This window comes from Piliocolobus tephrosceles, chromosome 1 (genome assembly GCF_002776525.5).
Source record: "Piliocolobus tephrosceles isolate RC106 chromosome 1, ASM277652v3, whole genome shotgun sequence".
In the NCBI taxonomy this organism is placed as follows: Eukaryota; Metazoa; Chordata; class Mammalia; order Primates; family Cercopithecidae; genus Piliocolobus; species Piliocolobus tephrosceles.
The window spans coordinates 87,125,188-87,137,053 of NC_045434.1; the positions used below are offsets into that span (position 1 = coordinate 87,125,188).

The following is an 11,866-nucleotide window of genomic DNA, read 5'->3' on the forward strand; positions in this document are numbered from 1 at the left end:
TAAAGACCGCAATTAATGGGTCATGAGATATTGAGAAATTGGAATGGCATCAACTTGGCCAATTCTGAGAAAACACACTGTGCTTAAATGTCAGGGCCCTGCCTCCTGACCTTGACAGTATATGGTTGATTTTGAGTCATAGCAGGTGAGTATGGCCTGGTTTGAGTGTTTTATAGAAATGTAAAACGTGGCTGACTGCATTTTTTTTAAATCCAAAAAATTTCCATTTCTGGTGAGAAAATTTTATTAAAACCAACCAAACAAACAAACATAGAAGTATATGAACAAGACAGTGAAGGATTCCCTGCTTCCCAATCTCATCTGGTTGCTGTCTTCTGTTATATACTACAGGGAGGAAGGGGGCAAGGCACCCAGTACATCCCATGTCCTGTTTTGACAATCATCTGGCCTCCTTGGGCAAACAGAGAAGAGGGAAAGCAAAAAGAAAACAACAGAAATTTTGCAGAAATTTCATCGCCAGTCTGGGCACAGTGGCTCACACCAGTAATCCCAGCACTTTGGGAGGCCAAGGTGGGCAAATCACTTGAGGTCAAGAATTCAAGACTAGCCTGGCCAACATGGCAAAACCTCATCTCTACTAAATATACAACCTTTAACCAGGCATGGTGGCCCACGCTTGTAATCCCAGCTACTGGGGATTACAATCACTTGAACCCGGCAGGCAGAGGTTGCAGTGAGGGGAGATGGCCCACTGCCACTGCACTGCATTCCAGCCTGAACAACAGAAGGAGACTCTGTCTCAATGGAAAGAAAGAAAAGAAAAGAAAGAGAGAGAGAGAGAAGGAGAAAAGAAGGGAGGAAGGGAGGGAGAAGGCAGGAAGGAAAGAAGGAAAGGAAAGGAGGGAAACAAAGAAAGAGAGAAAGAAATAAAAAGAAAAGAAAGAAGGGAGGAAGGGAGGGAGAAGGAAAGCGGAAGGAAGGAAGGAAAGAAGGAAGGAAGGAAAGGAGGGAGGGAGGGAAAGGAGAGAGAGAGAGAAAGAGAGAAAGAAAAAGAGAGAGAGAAAGAAAGAAAAGAAAAGAAAAGAAAAAAGAAAAGAAAGAAAAGTGAGAGAGAATGAAAGAAAGAGAAAGAAACGAAGAAAGGAAGAAAGAAATTTCACCTCGGCACAGGAAACTCCATATATGAACAAGGCTTCAGGATCTCTTCTCTGGCCCTAAACCCACAGCAGATTTTTGCCTCATTTTCCGAGGTGCAAATGAAATGATCGAACTCGATTAAAGGAGAGAGCAGAGAGAAAGCAAGAAGGATGGCTCCTTCCTGCTGCTCCACCTTCCTCGAGTGTTGCTTGTGGGATAATAGAAATGCCTTGACATGGGTGGATGGGAACTATTGCTACTTATTAGGAATCAGACACTTCCGGCAACCTTGCAGGGTGAGGTTCCATGGTGTAATGGTGAGCACTCTGGACTCTGAATCCAGCGATCCGAGTTCGAGTCTCGGTGGAACCTTTCTGTTTAATTAGGACCGTAACCCCGTGTTTTACTCCCTAAACGGAATGGGGAATCCGCTGACGTTCAGAATCTCTGAGCTGCGGGCCTCCGTGTCCCTTCTGCTCCTGCTGTCTGAGCCTCGCGATGTACCCGGCGCCTTGTCCTCTCTTCGTCTCCCTCTTCTGCGTTCGGGATCCCAGAAACCGGGTTCTCACAGTGGCCCGGACCACAGGGAAATCGCCGAATCATCCAGTCGGGGGTCACCGAGCCTGGAGGGTCCCCTTCCAGGTCCAGCCTACCGGCACCCAGCAACCGTTGGCCCGGACACCCCCGCCAGGGATCCAGCGACCCAGCAAGTACTCACACGTCTCAGGGCGACCCTGGGCCTCGGGGTGAGAGGCCCATCTGATTCTGAATGTTAATTTACTCTGTTCTTCATAATCAGATTTTTATGCCGAATTTCTAGCTCCTACGTTTCCATTGCGGGCCCTAAAAGTGGCTGTTTCACTAAGCTTTGGAATCTGACTCTGGGAAATTTCATTCTTTCGTCCCAAGATTTCAGCCGGAAAGAGAAATTCGCATGGCGGTCTCTTCCAGCACACCGCCTGGGAGCGCGGGTTCTGATCCTCCTCCGCCCCGGCCGAGCTCCCGCGAGACCACAAGGAAGGGGAGCCTGAGCACCTCTGAGGGGCGAGTCTCTGACGGTGGGGCTGCCGCTCAACCCGTCAGAACCCTACCCCAAGGAGAAGACGCCTTAGGACGCTACCGGAGTTAAAAATATTCTCTCCTGCTCTTCAGAGCCCTTGGGATGAGGTTCCTGATGGGTACGTCTTGGGAACTAACTAAGATGTCACTTCAGGCACTCAGGAACATAGCTCTGATTTTCATATTTGGCGGCTGAGAGCGCTTACGAAGGACTGAAACACACCGCAGTCTTTGAGGGGCTCAGTTTGGAGGACGAGCAGGGAGTGGGGGTTGAGAGGACGCCTTCTTTGCTCCTTAGAGTGGACTGGCAGGTAACGAAACACAAACTCCGTTTCCCCTTGCAGGCTGGACTGCAGGGCAGGGAATGGACAATTGGACAGTCGAAGAGTAACAATATTTATGTATGAGTTGGTTGCACGCATTAAAAATTGTTATCCCTAGAGACAAGTGTAGGAACGGACCAGGGCTCTGCTGTTCACCACCAGCTTTACAGCATATGTAACTTTTATAACAGAGTGTAGTGCATAAAAAATTCATTCCTGTTAACAAAGAATTGATCACAACCAGTTACAGGTTTCTTTGTTCCTTCTCCACTTCCACTGCTTCATTGACTAGCCTTATAGGAAAAAAAAAAAATTTGTAAATATGATATTATTTCCGTTGATCCTCAGCCCACCGGTTCCCTAACCCCTGGAGGTAGTTGCAACAACAGGTGTGCACCACGTGCTGGACTAATTTTTGTGTTTTTAGTAGAGGTGTCGCCATCTTGGCCAGGCAGGTCTGGAACTCCAGAACTCAAGTGATCCTCCTGCCTGGGCCTTCCTGCACCTCCCTGCTGGGATTACAGCCATGAGCCACCCCACTTGGCCATCATTTGTATTTTGAATTTAAATATTTTGTAGTCATCGCTCTTCAATGACTGGGTTTTGTTGCATGAGCATGATGGGGTTCAGGACATGCTACTCCAAAATATAACATCTTAGGGTATTGAATATTTTACGCTAAAGGAATTTGAGTAAACAACAGAAGCAGGAAGGTCACCGTCACCTCCCCCTGCCCTTCTTCCCTGAAGTCAATTATAAAACCCTTATGTGAGAGGTGCCCTCTCCATACCCAGAGGAAAGGTGCATCCTGGAGTGTGCAGACACAGGGACACAGAGAAGAGCCTGAACACAGAGACCTGGCTACGTTTTCCCCAGTTTGTTACTGTTAGATCATACTTTTGTTGTCTTATCATACTTCTCCGTGACTATCCATTCTTCAATAAAACTACTGTTAAAAAACAAACAAACAAACAAACAAACAAACAAACAAACAAACAAAACCCTGAGGTTTAGCTGTTTCCATGGGCTTTCATTTTCTTTGGAAGGCGCTCCGGTCATGTAAATCTTACATTCAATAAATACACATGCTCTTCTCTTGTTGGTCTGTGTTTTGCTGTAAGGGTCTCAGCAGTGAACCTAGGCTGGATGAGGAAAAGTCCTATTTCCTCCCTTACATGTACAAATATCTACCACTGTAAAACTATAAAAATTTTACTGGGGCAGATTTGAAGCAAGAAATTGAATCATTATTCCCCTTTGGATGAGCTGAACAGATGAGCTAATAAACCCCTAGCTCCTCCCAGAGAGAAATATTTCTCTAGCTCCTTCCCTGAAGCTCCTTGAGGGTCAAACCTGCTGGAGATTGAGGGGCCTTCCTGGGATCTCCCAGCCCATGAGGTTACTGCTGGTGAGAGGATTACTGCAGTCTCCCTGGGAGGGTGAACGGCCACTGGAAAGTATCACTGCTGTAACTTCAGTACAACCAGTTTTCTTAACATCTGCTCTTTTGCAGTGTTGCAGGCAAAATACAAGAGCTAACATGCACATGAGTAACATATGCACATCATCAACCGTGCCTGAATCACAAAGTGCCACATGTTATGCACAGTTGATGAGTGCATATGTTTACTCATTTAGTCCTTACCTCAGGCTGAGGTCACACCATCACCTTCATCTTCCATATGAGAAAACTGAGATGCACGAAGACGTTAAGTGACCTGCCCAGAGTCACTCAGCCAGCAAAGGAGGATTTGAAAGCAGGAATTTGAAGTGAAGGCAGCCTGGCTCCAGAAGACATTCTCAGAACCACTGCATTTATACTGCTCCTAACAAAACCACTCTTGCAAAAATTATGAAAGTGAGAAAAACCTGGCATAGGAAAACTATGACTGTGAAAGAAATCTGACCTGACTGACTGCATCTTGCTTCTAAACTCTGAGCTGCCCTTGTCCATTCCTGGGCATAGGCCAGGCTAACTATGAGAGGAGTTTAGTTCCAAGTCTAAGTCTGAAACAAAGATGAGTGCCCCTTCCTGAGACAAACCCCTTCCTATCTTGGGGATCAGACCTCAGCAAAGCTAACAAATTAGGCATGAGATTGGAAATTATGGCTCAGGAGCCACGCAGCCAGAAGCCACATGATTCCTAAGCTCCCCAACTGTGCCTTTATATAACATTATTAGTATCAAAGCTAAGATTTGACAGGGTGTTCAGGGTATTTTTCAGACCCTGCCTTATGATCATCTGGTCCTGTGGCCCTCACCCAGGGACTGACTCAGTGCGGTAAACAAGCTCTGACACTGTGATTTCATCCCCAACCCAACCAATCAGCTTTGCCCATTCCCTAGCCCCCTGCTTGCCAAACTATCCAAAAAAACAAAACCAACAAAAAAACCCTAGTCTCTGAATTTGGGGGGAGGCAGATTTGAGTAATAATAAACCCTTCTCCTGGTCCCTCAGCTGCCTCTGCATTTATTCAATTCTTTCTCTATTGCAGAAAGCCTGCTGTTCTCAGCTCCATTGGCTTTTCTGGGCAACCAGCAAGATAAATCTACAGGGCAGTTACACTAATAAAAGAGAAACACAAATGGTAAGCATGCTTGAAAAGAAATGTAAGTCTGTGTATTTCTTTTGAAGAAACACAAAAGGAGGAGGAATGATGAGACAGGCAATACACTGTCCTAAATATTTTCATGATTTTCCTGCCTCCCCATTTCCTTTTTATCCCAACAACTGCTCCCCAGAAACCTTCAACTTAAACACACTCCTGCCAGAACTGGGTTTGTCCTTCCCTTTACATTTTCCTCTCACCTGCCCCACACCCCTTCCATAGCTAATCTGTTCTTTCACTTCCAGGTCATTGAGTTTTTCCATTTAAAAATATAAAAGATACAGAAAGAAAAAGATAACCAGTCATCCATATTCCCATCACCTGGAATTAAGTACTGTTCGCATATGTACATATTTGTCTTCCAAACAATTTTAAAGTTACTCTCACTTTCTTTTAAACAAAATTATACATGCTTAGCATAGACCATACCACCAATACAGAAAAAGTGCAGATACATAAAATTTCTGATCACCTTAAGTTCAAAATAACTTTTGTTAACATTAGGGCAACACTGATCGAGTCATGTTCTTCTGATATATCTACAGAGAGAAGAATGTGTATTTTAGCTAGACTGTCCCCCTGCCCCGTGCACCCACAAAAGAAAAAATAGAATAAAGAAAACTATATATATATGGAGTTACATGTATTTTATATATATATATGTTTTTGTAAAATTGAGCGTAGACTGTATTTTCATTTTACAAATATTCCATTTAATAGTGCATGCATTTAACTGAAGACAAAGAGACAGAAACACAAATGAAGGAATTCCTGAACTCTCAATCACATTTCGAGAGACACTTTTCTAAAGGAATCCTCTAAAGCTAAACGCACATGAAATTAAGTAGAATGCATTATGATTTGCAGTGGTTTTGTTTTTGTTGTTGCTGTGTGTTTGTTTGTTTTTTGAGATGGAGTCTTGCTCTGTCACCCAGGCTGAAGTGCAGTGGTGTGATCTCGGCTCACTGCAACCTCCGCCTCCCAGGTTCAAGCGATTCTCCTGCCTCGGCCTCCCAAGTAGCTGGGACTACAGGTTCTCGCCACCACACCCAGCTAATTTTTGTATTTTTAGTAGAGATGGGCTTTCACTATGCTGACCAGGATGGTTTCGATCTCTTGACCTCGTGATCCGTCCGCCTAGGCCTCCCAACGTGCTGGGATTACAGGCATAAGCCAGTGCACCTGGCCTTTTTTTTTTTATCTTTTTTTTTTTTTTTTTCGCGTGGCCTCCCTCCCCCTGTCACCCAGACTGGAGTGTAGTGGTGTGAGCTAGGCTCGCTGCAACTTCCACCTCCCAGGTTCAAGAAATTCTCCTGCCTCAGCCTCCGGAGTAGCTGGGATTACAGGCACCTGCAACCATGCCCAGCTATTTTTTTTATTTTTTTATTTTTAGTAGAGATGAGATTTCACCATGTTGACCCCACTGGTATCAAACTCCTGACTTCAGGTGATCTGCCTGCCTCTGTCTCCCAGAGTGCTAGGATAAAGGCGTGAGCCACCGCGCCCAACCTGCAGTGAGTGGTTTTCTTATTACTTTTTACAATCAAATTGATTAAGGCATTGGTTGAATATGATACAATGCATTCATTTCAGATTTGATGACATGTCTATTACTCCATAAGGTCCTCCTGTGCCCTTTGCAGTCAGTCCCCTCCACTCCCTGTCCCCAGCAATCAATGATGTAGTTTCTGTCACTATACAGGTTAGTTTCACCTGTTCTAGAAATTCAGCTTCATGGCACGGCACAGAATGCACTCTTCTCATCACTCAGCATGAGGTTTTTGAGATTCACCCATGCTATCTCATGTTTCCATGATTTGTCCCATCTTCCATTGGATGAATATATCACAGTAGATCCATTCACCTCTTGATGCATATGAACCGTTTCCAGTTTGGGGACTATTGTATACAAAGCTGCTAGGAACAAGTTCTTTTTGTGAATATATGTTCTGTAAATTCCATTTGTCATTCTTTAGTTTTAACTCATTTTGTAGAAGGATGTCACCTTCATAAGTACAAAATTCATTCAAACGTGTTTTGAAAAATGTTGAGGCCTGAAGCAGAAGTCCACACAATTTTCTTTACTATATTTCATAATTAAGGGGGAAAAACCTTATCTGGGATATTGTTTCCTATCAGCAAACCCTTAGTGTAAGCCACACACGATGCTAGCTGTACTATTAGACTGTCTTTTGTAATCTGTGCAATAACTCTAATAGCACATTATTATTATTTTCATGTAACACTTTCCAACTGGAGGCCTAGCAAACTGAAGGACCTGGCCTAAGGTCAAACAGAAGGCAAGTGGCAGCGCCAGGACCGGAAGAAGGCCTTTCCAAAGGCAGACAGAAGCTCTTTGTCAGAACCTCGGTATTTCTGATGTGCCTGGAAGCCAATATCCAAGCAGTTCTCAGCCACTGGATTGGTGGGCTGCTTTTGCTCAGAAACTCCTCGATCAGGAATCCCAAGCATACGTTAGTGATGACGATCCCGAAACAAAGGACATTTCTTAAACATTCTAAGAACCCGTTTGCTCATCAGTAACACAATGAAAGTTGTTTTCAGTCTTGGTTCATATAGTTTGTATTTGAGCAAGGCAATGTCCGGTGCTGGGGTTAGAAGTAAATGGCTCGTCTTCCTCAAACTAGATCAGTCCGTAGGACGTACGGCTTGCACTCGCAGTGTCCTGAACACTCGCTGGGCGTCCTGTGAGTTCTAGCCGGTTTTCTTTGGAGCGGCGTTTCTGCACCGCCCCCAGGTCGGGAAGGCAGAAGCTTCTCCGGACATGCGGATCTACGAGTGCCGTCCCCAGGGTAGCCACCAGGGGACGCCATAGGCCTTCCTGCCGTGGTCGTTCTTGACTTTTCCGTTTGGGCCAGGTAGTTTCTATTGACCAGGACATTACAGATCAGAAGTGGGTGGGGTCAGAAAACACAACCTGGGAGAGGCTGGCAAAATGCCCAGAACCGCCAGCCTGGGTTTTTTTCACTACGCCTGCGGTTTTCTTCTGTAGTGCAATTCTCGTGCTCATGTAGTGCAGGGACTGGGAGTTAAAAAGATGAATTTACAATGCCGTTTGAGAAGGAGTGTTAAGGAAACGTCCGAATTTGCCAGGGTACATGATGCATGTAAAGCGCAAAGCGCAGGTTGAGAGAGAGCTAAGTATTCTCTGCCCATGAAGGAGATAAGCGAGGGCCTGAAGAAAAGAGGGACGGGGGAGGACACTGGCGCCAGAGATAGGACAAGGCTGCTTAGAGGTGGGAAGGATGGGTCGGGGTGCTATCTAGAAAGTTGCCTGGCAATGGATATAGGATGTGGAAGCGAGACATCAAACAAGAAGCTGTCGCTTAAATGAGGTCTGAAAAAAGACTAGATATGTAAACGACAGGAGACAAGCGGACACGGCTCCGCATAAAATTTTCCGCCTTATATTTCAGGGAGGATCGTAGAGTATTTTGCCAAGACAGGTGAGACTGCGGTTCTGACCAGCGGGCCTCGGGATGAATTGAGTTAGGACACCTGGGCGCCAAGTAAAGAGTGTTATGAGAACACACTCCCCGATAGCACAGAAATCCTACAAACTCTATGAGAACTGCGATTAGAAGTACAGGCTGTGTAAAACCTGACTTGGGAGCTAGGAAAAAACACTAAGATATTTGCAGGGCGTGAGACCGCAGAAGACCGTGAACCAATCCCTGCAAAAAGTAGCCTCAGGTAGAAGAGAAGCTGTTGGGCCAGATGGAACGACAACGACATGTTACTTCCCGTTTTCTTGCTACCGGGGTGCAAAAATTACCCAATACCACGGAAACTACATGCTAATAAAAAAGATGACTAAACCAGTAAGCTTGCTCTTAGCATTACAAAAGTCAGGGGAAAGCGCGAACGCAGTTTCCCACTACCACAAATTATGCAGTCGAGTTTCCAGTATTTGAGGAAATCGCAGGGATCAGCACATTCGAAGTACAATAGATAAGCCTCACTGTAGAAAAACCACTTTCACGATCATGGTATTTCCCCTACCAGGGAAGTATGAACTTAAATGTCGCCACCCTGCCACAGCCCCATACGCCTCAACCTTTACACATAAGGTAACTTGCCCCGCGCATCCCAACCCTCACACCCCCCATGCCACTCCCAGCTCTCCTAGCCCTGACACACAGCTGGGACTCTCATGTCCAACCGGAGGTCCTGGACTTGTTCCCAAAGCAGGAGAAATCCTTCGTGGCGAAGCAGCGGCCCCGGAGCTACCTCATCTACATAGGAATCGCCCTATCCGTGATGTCACCGACAGCGCCTTTCCCGGTCCCAGTCTGCTCTTCCGCCCCACCCTCAGCCACTCAGCCGACCAACCCGCTGCGGGAGCCGGCTGAGGAAATGACGCCTGCCTGTATCTCCTTCCTCTCCCTTCCCCGCCCCTGGTCTCTCCCAAAGAAGTAGGTTCTTGGCGTGTGATGCCAAGGACCCTTTGGCGGCCAGCTGGAGCCTGCGCGCTCTTCTTCAAATAATGGCTTTTAATGCGCAAACTAGAAAGTTTAGGATTACACAGAAAATCGGTTCTTTTCACATACGGTTATCCTTGTGATGTACCATTCTGCTTGAAATTAGAAGTCGTTCAATATCAGAGAGAAACCGTATCTATGAAACTAGACAGGCTGCTCAGATGACTGCAAACCAGCCATCCTTACTTGTTTTATCACTAGGAGTGTTATAAAGACGGTTGTCCAGTTTCATGAATCTTGTAGGGGTTTTCAAATACAGCCCTGTACAAAAATGTGCTGCCCCAGCGGACCACACTGGACACTCAGGCATGGTGCTGGAGTCGTTTTGTCATCTCTTCCACTGCCTTCTCTAGACCTTAGCACTTACCTCATGTTAACACTTTATATTCTGCAAAGACAGAAACAAAGTCATCCAAATTTGGCAAACATATTTGGGGGAAATTTTATTTCAGGTGTTTAACTGATTACTTTTAATATGTAGACTACAACACCAAACTCTGACAATACTCCACAGACTTACTAATGGTTTCCACGCCGTCTCTGCAAATCTCTCAGGCAAGTTTTTCCTGCCCTTTACTTTCATATAAACTGAGTCATACAGTGTGTAGTGGGTTTTGGGGGCAGGAGTGTTACTGTCCAACAGGTTCACCTTGCCTGCTGCTTAGACAGAGCCAATTTTTTGACACAGGGGAATTGTAATAAAGATTTATTGAAACAGAGCTGGCTGTGTGGGAGACCAGACTTTTATTTTTACTCAAATCAGTCTCCTCAAGAATTCTGGGACCAGTTTTTAAGGATAATTTGGTAGATGGGGCCAGTGAATTGGGAGTTGTAATTGGTCAGGTCGGAGGTGAAATCACAGGGAGCTGAAACTGTTGTCTTCTGCTGTGTTATTTCCCGCGTGGGGGCCACAAGACCAGATGAGCCAGGTTATCAGTCTAGCTGGTGCCAGCTGATCCACTGAGTGCAAGGTTGGCAAAATACCTCAAGTACTGATCTTAGGTTTTCCAATAATGACGTGATCTCCAGGAACAATTTGGGGAGGTTTACAATCTTGCAGTCAGACGCTGCATGACTCCTAAACCATAATTTCTAATCTCATGGCTAATTTGTTAGTCCTGCAAAGGCAGTCTAGTTCCCAGGCAGGAAGGGGGATATTATCATCTTTGTTTCACAGATAAACCGTAAACTAAGTTCCTCTCAAAGTTATTTCGGTCTGAACCCAGGAATGAGCAAGGACAACTTGGACGTTAGAAATAAGATGGAATCAGGTCAGATCTCTTTCACCATGAAAATCGTCCCAGTTATAATTTTTGCAAAGGCAGTTTCAGAAGCAGAGGCATAGGTTTGACTTCTTTCACTCAGTCTTATGTCTATGAAGTTTTCACCTTATTCATATGGTTGTTTCTGTGTGTATTACTTTGTATGAATATACATTAACTTATTTATTCATTCGACTGTTGTTGAACATGCTGACCTAAAAGAAAGAGGCTGAGGCACAAAATATAATTTAGAGTTTACTTGAGCCAATATGAAGACAGCTGCCTGGAAGACTCACACCCAAGGAACCTTGGATCTGAGCTCCCTTTGGCCTTTGTCACAAACAGTTTTTAAAGGTCAAAAGCAGGGACAGGCCGGGCACGGTGGCTCAAGCCTGTAATCCCAGCACTTTGGGAGGCCGAGACGGGCGGATCACGAGGTCAGGAGATCGAGACCATCCTGGCTAACACGGTGAAACCCCGTCTCTACTAAAAAAATACAAAAAACTAGCCGGGCGAGGTGGCGGCGTCTGTAGTCCCAGCTACTTGGGAGGCTGAGGCAGGAGAATGGCTTGAACCCGGGAGGCGGAGCTTGCAGTGAGCTGAGATCCGGCCACTGCACTCCAGCCTGGGCGACAGAGTGAGGCTCCGTCTCAAAAAAAAAAAAAAAAAAAAAAAAGCAGGGACAGACAGTGGGCTGACAGAAAGGTGCCTGTCGCGAATTACATTGATTGGTGATTGGCTGTATGTTGTTAAGTTATAGGGTATGGGGTATAGTGTTTGGTGTGGGATTATTAGGATAATTTATAGCTACTTGAGGTGATAGTAAGCAGTTTCAACAGATGAATACATAGCTCAGAAGGAAGGAACAGAAAGGGGTTGCTGTCTCGATTTAACATCTCTCTGGGCCTGATCATTTGAAAGGGCTCACATTCCTCAGATAAAATTTTTTAAAAAAAATCTTTCTTCTTGAAAGCATTGATGATCAAAAGCTCAGTCAAGGTGTCCCTCTTTG

At 45.4% G+C, this 11,866-nt stretch overlaps 2 non-coding genes across 2 annotated transcripts; one reads left to right on the top strand and one right to left on the bottom strand.

Moving 5' to 3' along the window:
- Window positions 1-1,398: 1,398 nt before the first annotated feature.
- On the top strand, window positions 1,399-1,470 carry TRNAQ-CUG. The gene has a single exon. It is a non-coding gene; the product is annotated as a tRNA-Gln (tRNA).
- A 7,490-nt stretch (window positions 1,471-8,960) lies between these two features.
- On the bottom strand, window positions 8,961-9,124 carry LOC111544014. The gene has a single exon (XR_002732001.1). It is a non-coding gene; the product is annotated as a U1 spliceosomal RNA (small nuclear RNA).
- Between the last annotated feature and the right edge of the window lie 2,742 nt (window positions 9,125-11,866).